The sequence below is a fragment of the Eschrichtius robustus genome, chromosome 10 (assembly GCF_028021215.1).
Source record: "Eschrichtius robustus isolate mEscRob2 chromosome 10, mEscRob2.pri, whole genome shotgun sequence".
Classification (NCBI taxonomy): Eukaryota; Metazoa; Chordata; class Mammalia; order Artiodactyla; family Eschrichtiidae; genus Eschrichtius; species Eschrichtius robustus.
Genome location: NC_090833.1, coordinates 31,491,274 through 31,503,630, shown reverse-complemented (window position 1 = coordinate 31,503,630; position 12,357 = coordinate 31,491,274). Strand labels below are relative to the sequence as shown.

The following is a 12,357-nucleotide window of genomic DNA, read 5'->3' as shown; positions in this document are numbered from 1 at the left end:
AATAAAATACCTAGGAATGAACCTACCTAGGGAGACAAAAGACCTGTATGCAGAAAACTATAAGACACTGATGAAAGAAATTAAATATGATACCAACAGATGGAGAGATATACCATGTTATTGGATTGGAAGATCAATATTGTGAAAATGAGTATACTATCCAAAGCAATCTACAGATTCAATGCAATCTCTATCAAATTACCAATGGCATTTTTTATGGAACTAGAACAAAAAATCTTAAAATTTGTATGGAGACCCAAAAGACCCTGAATAGCCAAAGCAGTCTTTTTTTTTTTCTGTATCATTTAAACTTTTATTAATAAAACAGAAAACTAAACTCAGCCAGCTGCTTTTTTCTTGCATCTAATCTGACCATATGCCAGAGAAATGATTCTTTATGAGGACTTAGGTGAGAACTGTCAATAAACCAGTTCTGTTGAAAATGGCATACTGGAATATCTAATAACGTTAGGTAAATGAAATTAAAAAGAGAACAAATAACAGTATTAAAAATCACAGCAATCTCTCCTTTAAATATCAGGGGCCTCCTTTAATAATCTTCAATGTAGCTCATTGGCAATCATAAAAAATTCATCAAGTTCAACCATACTGCACAACTCCCAAAGGAAAAAACTGAGGGAACTCATGGGTAATTTTCACAGCTTCATTGTAAAGTCCAAGATCAAAAGGATGGTTATCTTCTTTAAACTGGACATAAGATGCACACATAATGGTTGCCTTGGCCATTACCCTTCCAACTACTTCCACGATTCCAGAGATTTCTTCATCAAGAGGCTCCATCAACTCAATAGTTCCATTTTTTCCTTCTCCATCTGAAAGAATAAACATTTTCCCAGTGGGGTGAATCGTCTCCAGCCTCCCTACGAAGCAAACGGGCTGGTCTATGAACTGAGCTAGCATGCTGGCGTTGATGCGCACCTTGGGTGACTCCATCATATCCACCATGACTGCAATGCAAGGCCGGCCCAAAGCAGTCTTGAGGGAAAAAAACAGAGCTGGAGGAATCAGACTCCCTGACTTCAGACTATACTACAAAGCTGCAGTAATCAAGACAATATGGTACTGGCACAAAAACAGAAACATAGATCAATGGAACAAGATAGAAAGCCCAGAGATAAACCCACACACCTATGGTCAACTAATCTATGACAGAGGAGGCAAGGATATACAATGGAGAAAAGATAGTCTCTTCAGTAAGTGGTGCTGGGAAAGCTGGACAGCTACATGTAAAAGAATGAAATTAGAACACTGCCTAACACCATACACAAATATAAACTCTAAATGGATTAGAGACCTAAATGTAAGACTGGACACTATAAAACTCTTAGAGGAAAACATTGGAAGAACACTCTTTGACATAAATCACAGCAAGATCTTTTTTGATCCACCTCCTAGAGTAATGGAAATAAAAACAAAAATAAACAAATGGGACCTAAAAGCTTTTGCCCAGCAAAGGAAACCATATACAAGACGAAAGGACAGCCCTCAGAATGGGAGAAAATATTCGCAAACGAATCAATGGACAAGGGATTAACCTCCAAAATATATAAACAGCTCATGCAGCTCAATATTAAAAAAACAAACAACCCAATCCAAAAATGGGCAGAAGACCTATATAGACATTTTTCCAAAGAAGACATACAGATGGCCAAGAATCACATGAAAAGCTGCTCAGCATCACTAATTATTAGAGAAATGCAAATCAAAACTACAATGAGGTATCACCTCATACCAGTTAGAATGGGCAACATCAGAAAATCTAGAAGCAACAAATGCTGGAGAGGGTGTGGAGAAAAGGGAACCCTCTTGCACTGTTGGTGGGAATGTAAATTGATACAGCCACTATGGAGAACAGTATGGAGGTTCCCTAAAGAACTAAACATAGAATTACCTTATGATCCAGCAATCCCACTATTGGGCATATACCCAGAGAAAACCATAATTCAAAAAGACACATGCATCCCCATGTTCATTGCAGCAGTATTTACAATAGCCAGGTCATGGAAGCAACCTAAATGCCCTTCGACAGACGAATGGATAAAGAAGAAGTGGTACATATATACAATGGAATATTACTCAGCCATAAAAAGGAACGAAATTGGGTCATTTGTTGAGACGTGGATGGATCTAGAGACTGTCATACAGAGTGAAGTAAGTCAGAAAGAGAAAAACAAATATCGTATATTAACGCATATATGTGGAACCTAGAAAAATGGTACAGATGAACCGGTTTGCAGGGCAGAAATTGAGACAGAGATGTAGAGAACAAACGTATGGACACCAACTGGGGAAAGCCACGGGGGTGTGGATGTGGTGTTGTGATGAATTGGGCGATTGGGATTGACATGTATACACTGATGTGTATAAAACTGATGACTAATAAGAACCTGCTGTATAAAAAAAAAGTTGCTTATTTCTAGAGATCAATAATTAGGTCACACTTTAAGCAACAAATATATTGTTTAATAAAAAATTAGTTTTCAAACCAATTTTACTATAATTTATATGAGTGTATATTGTAGTTTCTTCCCTTTCAGGATCTAACAGAATACATGTAAATGTTTAAGATTTGGAAGGTGTCATGGTAACTACTTTCCAGTAATAAACATGTCTTTCCTATTTAAAATTTAAACAATGTTTGAAGGGGCCAGTAGCAACATCTTTATAAAGTGGTGTTTGTAGTAGCTGAGAAACAGGTAGAGTTGGATAAGCAGTGCTGGTTCTTAGGAGATTAGCAGAAATTTTTGCTTTGTAACATTCAGACTGTACTGGACAAAAGATAGTAAGATTTTCCAAATCTATAAAGCTGTTCTTTTCTATGCTACATACTTCAAATGCTGACCATGGTAGCAGAACCTGATTTGAGCCTAAAAAAAACTTAGTTAATCATGAGCCTTGATGGGAAAAGCCTACATCATAAAATTCATCTTTGTCCTTGGGATTTTGCTGTCAGACTCAGCAGAGTTCAAACATTTACTGAAGACCAAAAGAGTCTTCATCCTTGGTAACCATGGGGGTTGTCATCTAACAAGTAGAATTGCTTGAGCAGTCCTTGAAAGGGGTTTCAGTCCCAGAGGATAAAGAGGCTCTTAAAAACACTCTGCCCAGAATTCATCATATTTACTTGAAACTTCTGTTAGTTCCAAGAATTATTTAGAGTGCTGTCAGAGATCTCCAAGGAGCTATAAAACACCTTGTATTTTACTATACACCTTGTATAGTATCTGTACCAGCTAAAATGGTTACAACTCTTAGAAGCTCACCTGTAGGGTCTGAGAATGTTAGTTGAAGGTGTGGCTGTCTTTTATTCCAGAAACAAATAAAACGAGCCATGCTGTTTCCTCTCCCCATCCCACCCTATACTTTGCCTTTCAACTCTTACTCATCCTTCAGGTCTCTCTGCACCCTGCTCCTCACCCTGGGTTAGATGTCCCTACTTTCTATTCTGTTAGCACTGTGTACTTCCCCTAGCACACATTTATTGACTGTATTGTGATTGCTTCTCAACTTGTTTGAATGTTCCACTGGGTTATAACCTCTGAGAGGGCCCCTACTGTATCCAGCTTATTCATTATTATGTCACCAGCAGCAGTGCTTAGCCCATAGTTGGGACTCCTAGACATTTGTTGGATCAATGTATGAATGAATAAATGCATGGAGCAGACCCTGAGTGCCCAAGTAAAAATAATAAGACAAAGGTTTCCTTGTTAATGGATTGAATTGATGAGACACCAGGGTTTGAAAAGTAAATGAAGGAATAAGCCCAGAGTTTTAGGAAGCGAGGAAGACAACCATTGCTATATAGATTAGAGGAGCCTAACATAGGAACCTGTGAAGGTCTGGTAGTGAGGTTACCTGCTTGTGACTAGGGGTCTGGAGCATGATGTAGGCACGGTGTCTATGACTTTGACGTTTAGGTAGAAGTGTGCTCTTATAAAGCAGGTTGATGCATAGATGTGGGTCACTGTGGTAAAGACCCAATCTGTTATGAAAATTTAGAATACTCTGACAAAGGGGAAGGGGGTGCTGCTTGTTCTTACTTGTATGTGACCATTTGTATTGATCCTTGAAATGTTTCTCAATTTTTCTGAACTCTGCCATTGTAGTGGGGAGTCATAAGATAGATAACTGGTGCTCTTTTGGTATCTTTATGCTTCCTGAAATGTTTATGTGTCTAGTTTTCTTTTACCTTCGTTTTCCTTTAGGTTTTCTCAACATGATTGGGTTCTAGCTGGGGAGAAAATGGATATAACTGGCATATACAAAATTTATCATTCAATATATATATTTGTTTTAAAAATAGCTGTATTACTGAACTCTCCTTTTAATTCCGATATTTATTTCAATTGATTGTCTTGGATTTTTTTTCAGGTAGATATATTGTTATGTGCAAATAAGGATAATATTTCCTTCTCTTCCCTAATATTTTACTTCTTTTTAATTCTAGTGGTTTTATTCAATTGCTTAGGACTACCAGAAGGATGTTCAAATACTAGTTGCGATGGTGACCATTTTTGTCTCACTTTTTATATTAATACAAATGTCCATAGTGTTTTTCTTTTAAGTATTACATTGCCAATTAATCTGACTACAAATATTCCATATCACATGAAAGAATACCCTTCTATTTCTAGGTCATAGATTTAAAAGTTTATCACTTGCTTTGTAAGAAACATCTATTGAGGTACTCAGATGGCTTTTCTCCTTTGACCTATTAATATTATGAAATATAGATTTCCTAATATTGGCCATAATTGCATTAATTCCTGGAATAAATCCTACTTTGTCATGGTGTATTATTCTTTTAATATCCTGACAGATTTGATTTTCTAATGTTTTATTAATGATAAATGTATTTATAGTTACAGTTGAGATTGCCTAGGAGACTGTGAATTTGCCTCACAGTTACTACTCCCTGGCCAATTCTTGCTTCCAACCCCTGCAGTTCTGAGCTGGGGTGGGGAGGCTGTATATGACTTTTTCCTTGGGTTCTGGTCACTTTCTTCTCAGCTAGATTATGTTCTTATCCTTCCTTTATTTTGTCTTTGTCTATTGTCTTTGTAGTAGAATTTTCTTGAATCTTCTCTCCTGATTTCCTCTAATTTAGTTTGCTTCTCTTTTCCCTTTCTTTTCTATTTTCCTTTGGATTTTATTCATCAGACACTGGGAAAGTGAGGGGTAGGCAAAACACATTTTATTAATCCAAAAGCCCCGATCTTGTGCTTCAAATCTCAGAGCAATATGCAAAACAAAATTACACAGTATTTTCATTCAATTCACATTTGAGACTGTAGCATTTCTGAAAATCTGGTATTAGCTTTCAAAATTTCATATTAGTAAAGTGTCTGCCTCAGGGAGGGGACAGTATCACTCAACTACTTCCCTAGGAGTTGCGAGTGTCTCAATGGTTGGCTCAAGATTGAAGCTGAGGATGTTGACGTTGCAAATCTTGTACGCTAAGCCTTGTGCCTTGAGGAGTATCTTTAATTGTGAAGGCTTTTGTGTAGGTGCAATAGAACATTTGGTTAACTCTGGTAATTGGAATAAGATGCATACTTTTGCTTAAGACCAATAGACTTCTTTTTGCTTTAATTGTGCTTTGGGAGACACATTCTGAATCTTGTGTATATTTGCTATTAAGCCCTGAGATATCTGGAAGAACATATAAGCACAGTCCTCAAAAAAACCACTCTCACACCAGCAGCCAATTGCAAACACCAAGGGTGTACAGAGCTTGTGCTAAACAGCACTTTACCATCTGTGTGGTTCATCTGGGGGATGGTCTGTACAGTGGATGCTGCACTCGAGGGTCCCTTCTCAGCAGGGTCTTTCTTGCTTTTCCTTTTCTTTCTCCAAGTCCTCCCCTGGGGTCATACTTTCTTCAGTTGGTGCTCCTTGTAGTTAAGGTCAGAAACTCTAATTCTAAATTCCATCCTGGAAAAAGATTGAGGCTCTTCCTGGCTCAGGAATTTGAGGTTCTTTGGGGTAGACCATAATTTTGACAAACAAACCCTTCTCTGGTCAAGAGTGATTTTTTTTTCAGTAATGCAAATCTGCTGTTTAGCCAAAAAAAGATCCCCTCTCCACCAGAAGTGAATATCTGGAGGGATGAAGGATACAGAGGCCCTTCCTGTCACATGTTTTAAGTAGTATGGGCCATTTTGACAGTGATTTTACAGAGCGTGGCTAGGCTGACTAAATGGATGTTTCACCCATGGGTCTTTGAGCCCAGGGTGTTGAATTTGTTTTTGCAGATCCAGTAGTGGGTAAGCAGTCTGGGCAAGAGTTCCAGGGCTATGGTCTCTCCAAGCCTCTGTGTCCCTGAATGACCTTAGGCAAATGCATTAACTTCTCCCTCTGTAAAAGAAAGGTGATTGTGCTGTCTCCTCCATTCTACAGCTGATGGGAAGAAGAATGTGAATGTGACAGTAAAGAGCTCTGAGCTTCCCTGAGAAGGGTGCCACGTAATCACAAGGTGTTACTATCACCATTTCTGTTAGGTGAGTTGAGATTGTATGGCTGGAACTAAATCAGTTGCACTTACCTGTCTTTATCTACAGCTTTAATGCTTCTGGTCTCCCACACAGCCTATAAGCACATAAATATTATTTTCCTAGTCAGGCTGCCTTCCAAGGAGCCAGGGCTGCCTCTCGCCTTATACCCTCGAGCCTGGTCTCTTTGGTTGGGTATACAGTGAAGTGGATTCTTTTCTTGGCCAGATAGCCCCTGTCTCACTGATGTTGAGCAGGGTGACCTTGGACCTTTACTAAACCTCTCTAAGGCTCTGTGTCTTCACCAGTAAAATTGGGTTACTTAAAACTATTTTATGGATTAAATGAGATTAGTTCTCTAAAACTCCTGGCAAACAGAAGGTGCTCAATAAACGTTAGTGTTTAGAAATTTTATTTTCTTTTATTCTCTCCCATTTTGGCCCTGACATTAATGTGACATGTGCATTGCTATCCCAGCATCTTGTTTTGGGTAGCAGTAGCTACTTTGGGTGCTTTGAGATATGACATCATTATTTCTGAAAGACTTCATTTTGAACCATGTGTCTTCATTCTCAATGTCTTCAAAGCAATTTAAACAAACCAAATGTATAAAAGCATTTACTTTGTGACATTTATTTTCTATAGCTTGTGAGCCCTGACATACTCTTAATAGAAAGTGAAAGCTGCAAAAGCTGTTCTGGCTGTTAGGAGGTGCTATTTAAAGCCTTAGTGGGCCAAAAATGACAATTTTGAAATTGACTGTGGAGTGTGACGATGCCAAGTACTAGCAGACGCTCAGGAAACCTGTCACACTTGCCATGTGTTACCAGAAATCTCAAGAGTCTGCAGAGGTTTTAGAAGAATTTTTGTCTTAGGAAGCTTTTGCCATCTTAATCTCTAGATTTCCCTTTTGCTCTGGATGGAACATGCTGCAGCAGAGGAATCTCAGGCTGCAAACCGGGGTCTGTGGATAGGGAGGATGTCCCCCATGCAGAGATATTTGTAGGCTTCCAGCTGAGCTTAGCTATATGACAGCTTTATGCCTGGGAATTAGTGATTTCATTGAAAAGTGGCTATTTCTGCTGCACCCAGTTGTTTTACAGTGGTTTAGAGGTCTGCTCTGCCTCTGACTAGCTAGGTGACCTTGTAGGATTATTTAGCCCAGGAGTCTCAATTTCACTGTCTATAAAACTGTGATAGTGGTACCAACCTTGTGGTATTTTTATACAAATTTGTTGTAAAGTATATAAAGCTCCTACATTGGTATTTGACATATAGAAGGAGCATCAATATATTTTAGCTATTATTTTTAATAAAACCAATGAAAAATAATCATTGTGGTAGGCTGAATAATGACTTTACAAAGATATCCTCATCCTTGGAACCTGTGACTATGTTACCTTTCATGGCAAAAAGGACTTTGCAAATATGATTAAGGACCTTGAGATGAGGAGGTTATCCTGGGTCATCTGGGTGGGTCTAATCTAATCACTTGAACTCTTAAAAGGAACCTTTTCCTTTTGTGGTCAGAGAAAAAGACGTGACAGCATAAGCAGGGTCAGCAACATGCTACGTTGCTGGATTTGAAGATGAAGAAAGGGGGCCACAAGCCAAGGAATGCAAGCAGCCTCTAGAAGCTAGAAAAGGCAAGGAAACAGATTCTCTCCTAGAGACTCTGGAAGGAACCAGCCCTCCCAACACCTAACTTCAGTCCAGTGAGACCCATGTCAGATTTCTGACCTATAGAACTGTGAGAGAATAAGTTTGTGTAGCTTTTAGCCACTAAGTTTGTGATAATTTCTTATATAGCAACGATGGAACACTAACACATAATTGAAGAGAATGTCAAGGACTTGTGCAGCTGTAGAAAGGATGAGGCCCATGATGCTCTGTATTTGGATAAGCTATTAGGGTATATGTGCTAAATTCTAGTCTCCTTGAAATCCTTCCAACTTCTCTTCTGGGCGGGAGACATGGCTTGCTTCACAAGAGTTGAAGTGTTTTGTTATACCCCCAAAGATCTGAATCTAGTCTGAAAAAGTTGCATTAATTATATTTGAATTTTGGAACTACTGTAATTGCACAAATGCCTTGTTTCCTCTGAATAAACAGCAAAAGAGTTTTGCTATACCTTATTCTGTGGAGGGAAAAACTTAGAAGTCAAAGTCAGAAGATATGAGTCTGAGTCCCGCTATCCTGGAAAAACAAATCATGTAACTTCCAAAATGGATCTGTAGAATGGAGATGATAATACTTGGTTTATTTACATGTTGTGTGGGTCAAGGAGATGATGTGAGTAAAGAGGCATTGAGAACTGGCCCACTATACAAATTTCAGGTGTAATTATCATTATATTTGTTGTTGTCATCATCATGTGACAGAATCATAGAATGTTAGATCAAGAAAGGGCACTAGAGATCATTTAGTCCACTAGCCTTGGAACTTGGGTCAGGAGAGGCTAAATAACTTGAAAATGTTCTCTTGGCTCCCTAATGTCCAGCCTCTGACATGGCCCGGATAATCACAGGTAGATGGGCCAGGCTGGGAACTTTATCTCATTTGAATGGTACAGGCCAGAGTGGGAAAGGATACAGCTGTAAGAATTGAGAGGCAGAGGGATCCAGTCATAAGAACTGGTGATGAATTGGGAGGGATTGGCAATGGGAGAGGATATCCAGGTGGGCCCTGGGAATTTGGGGAAGTAACAGGGTGGAGTGGGGGTGAAGTGGCACCATGCTGAGCTGATGGTCAGAGATGGCCTTATAGTTAATGAAAGTAGGAATATGACTTCAAGCTTCTGACTAAAGTCTTGTGTTCTTTTCACTATACGTGTTGGTTTTGGTCGGGGGGAGGAGAGGAAACTGCCTTGGGTCTTTGCGTGTGATTCATCGCCCGACTTTTGGAAGGAACCCAAGATGGACTTACTTTGAATTCTGCTCAAAGATTAAGATATTGCAATCAGGTCCATTCAGACCACTGAACAGTCTCCTTCACTATGTGATAGGCTCACATTCCCAGAACTTGGATCTGTAATTTTTGGTCCCGAAAGTTTGTTTAATATCCAGACTCATCATGGGTAGTCAGGTAAAACAAACAAAACAAAACAAAATAGAACTCTTTATAAGGCAGTAGCAATTCTAAATTCTTCTCTGGCTCCCAAGGTCTCCTGAATGTACACATACTCAACCAAACACATACTTACACACATCATACATGTGGACACAACAGTCATACCACACTCACACACACAACTCACACCACACTCATTGCACATGTACACACACTCACACTCAAATACACACACATACCACACATGAATACGCACTGTTAAAGAGAATTATACTACCACTGGTTTCAGGATCTTTTGTGTATTTTGTTTCCAAAGTAATATACTGAATTTTATCCCAATATGTGCTATGTAGAAATGTGACCTATATACAATATATTTTCTTGGATTGTATTAAGTGACCATTTGCAAACGAAGAATGGATTGGAAGTGGAAGAATGAATTGACTACCCCTAGATTCTAATCTAACAGTAACAGTTCTTTATGGTTTTATATGGAGGTAGAATTCGGAGGGCTTTCATATTCTCCCTGTGAAACCCCCAACAATCCTGTGAAAGAGTCAGGGAGGTGTCTTTATTCCTGTCCCACAGATGGCACTCAGAAAGGTGACCTGAATTGACCAAGGTCAGAGTTGGGTCTAGAAGAAAGGACAGGTGGCCACTTTTCTGTAACCATGAAGCTGTTTCCCTCATCTAGTTGCTGAAGAACCACAGCAATACAGAAATTTTAAATGAGGTTTAAAATTGATTTTAAAATATAGATTATTTAAAGATTTTCCCAATCTAAGTGTTAAACATGTTTGCTATGCAAAATTTCAAAAACTTAGAAAAATGGAGGGAGAAAATTACATTTAGAGATGACTATAGTTAAGATTTTTGGTATATTTCTTTTTCTTTTCTTTTTGCTGTCCATGCTGCATGGCCTGCAGGATCTTAGCTCCCCAACCAGGGATTGAACCCAAGCCCTCAGCAGTAAAAGCTCGGAGTCCTAACCATTGGACTGGCAGGGAATTCCCCTGGTGTATTTCTTTTAAAATATTTTCTATGCATAGAACTTCTTTGTCATTTGATTTGTTTACTTAGTGGGGTAAGACTGAGTTATAACTTTTCTTATTTTTTTCATAAAACATTTGTCATGTATTTTCTTGTATGTATCTTATAATCATATGAGATATATATATATCTTATATATGTATCTTATATAATAGTTGCGAAGTACTCCATCAAGGGGCTGTACCATAGTTTATTTAGCAATCTCTGTCTTAGGATCTAGGTTGTTTCCAATTTTTGGCATTTCCACAGTTGATTTAATTTTTCAGCGTAGGTATCAAGAATTGGGATTATCAGGCTAAAACAAATTGGATATATATTTGCCAAATTACCTTCTAAAAGTGTTATGCCAATCTATCTTTTGTATTATAGAAATGAAATGAACTTAAGATGGAGTACTGTTCTTAAAAGACTTCCAGGCACAGGTAATTTCTAACTGGCCACCTTGCCCACAGGAGCCAGCATCTGGCTTTGTTGTTCAGCTCCGTGGCTCCCTTCTTCAATCCCATTTCTAACCTTTAACTACTCACCCCACCTCAACATTCCATTCATTTCTAAGGCACAACAGTTTGGTTTTGCTTTTTCCTTACATTATAAGCTCTCAGGAGCCTCATCTTTCCCTCAGGACCTCTTCTTTGTGATCCAAAATGGCTCATCAAAGTATTTTTCTAAACAAAGTTAGCTCCCTCCCTACAAAAGGCTCTGGAGTTAGCTGTAAAGATAAATTTTAAAAATTGAAGTATAGTTGATTTACAATATTATATTACTTTTGGGTGTACAACATAGTGATTCATTATTTTTATAGATTATAAGCCATTTAAAGTCATAATAAAATATTGGCTATATTCCCTGTGCCATACAGTATATCCTTTTAGCTTATTTATTTTATACATAGTAGTTTGTAACCCGTAATTCCCTTCCCCTATCTTGCTCCTCCCTGCTTCCCTCTCCCCACTGGTAACCACTAGTTTGTTCTGTATATCTGTGAGTCTATTTCTGTTGTTATATTTATTCATTTGTTTTATTTTGTAGATTCCATGTATAAGTGAAAACATACAGTATTTGTTTTTCTCTGTCTGACTTATTTCACTAAACGTAATACCCTCGAGTTCCATTCATGTTGTTGTAAATGGCAGAATTTCATTCTTTTTATGGCTGAATAATATTCCATTGTGCATATATACCACATCTTCTTTATCCAGTTATGTGTTAATGGACACTTAGGTTGCTTCCATATATTGGCTATTTGTGAACAGTGCTGCTGTGAACATTGGGGTGCATGTATCTTTTCAAATTAGTGTTTTCGTGTTCTTTGAATATATACCCAGCAGTGGAATTGCTGGATCATATGGTAGTTCTATTTTTAGTTTTTTGAGGCCTCTCCATACTGTTTTCCATAGTGGCTGCACCAATTTGCATTCCAACCAACAGTGTAGGAGGGTTCCCTTTTCTCCCCATCCTCTCCAACATTTGTTATATGTAGACTTTTTGATGATAGCCATTCTGACAGGTATGAGGTGATCTCATTGTGGTTTTGATTTGCATTTCTCTGGTGATTAGCAATATTGAGTATCTTTTCATGTACCTGTTTGCCATCTGTTTATCTCTGGAAAAATGTCGAATCAGGTCTTCTGCCCATTTTTTAATCAGGTTGTTTTTTTTTGATATAATGTTTTCAACACTCCATATCACTCGTCAATGCTTGAAAAACATCTATTTATTTATTTGT

The 12,357-nt window shown here is 38.2% G+C and overlaps 1 pseudogene; it reads right to left on the bottom strand.

The window, feature by feature from the left end:
• Window positions 1-294: 294 nt before the first annotated feature.
• On the bottom strand, window positions 295-966 carry LOC137770325 (replication protein A 14 kDa subunit pseudogene; annotated as a pseudogene).
• Window positions 967-12,357: the final 11,391 nt, after the last annotated feature.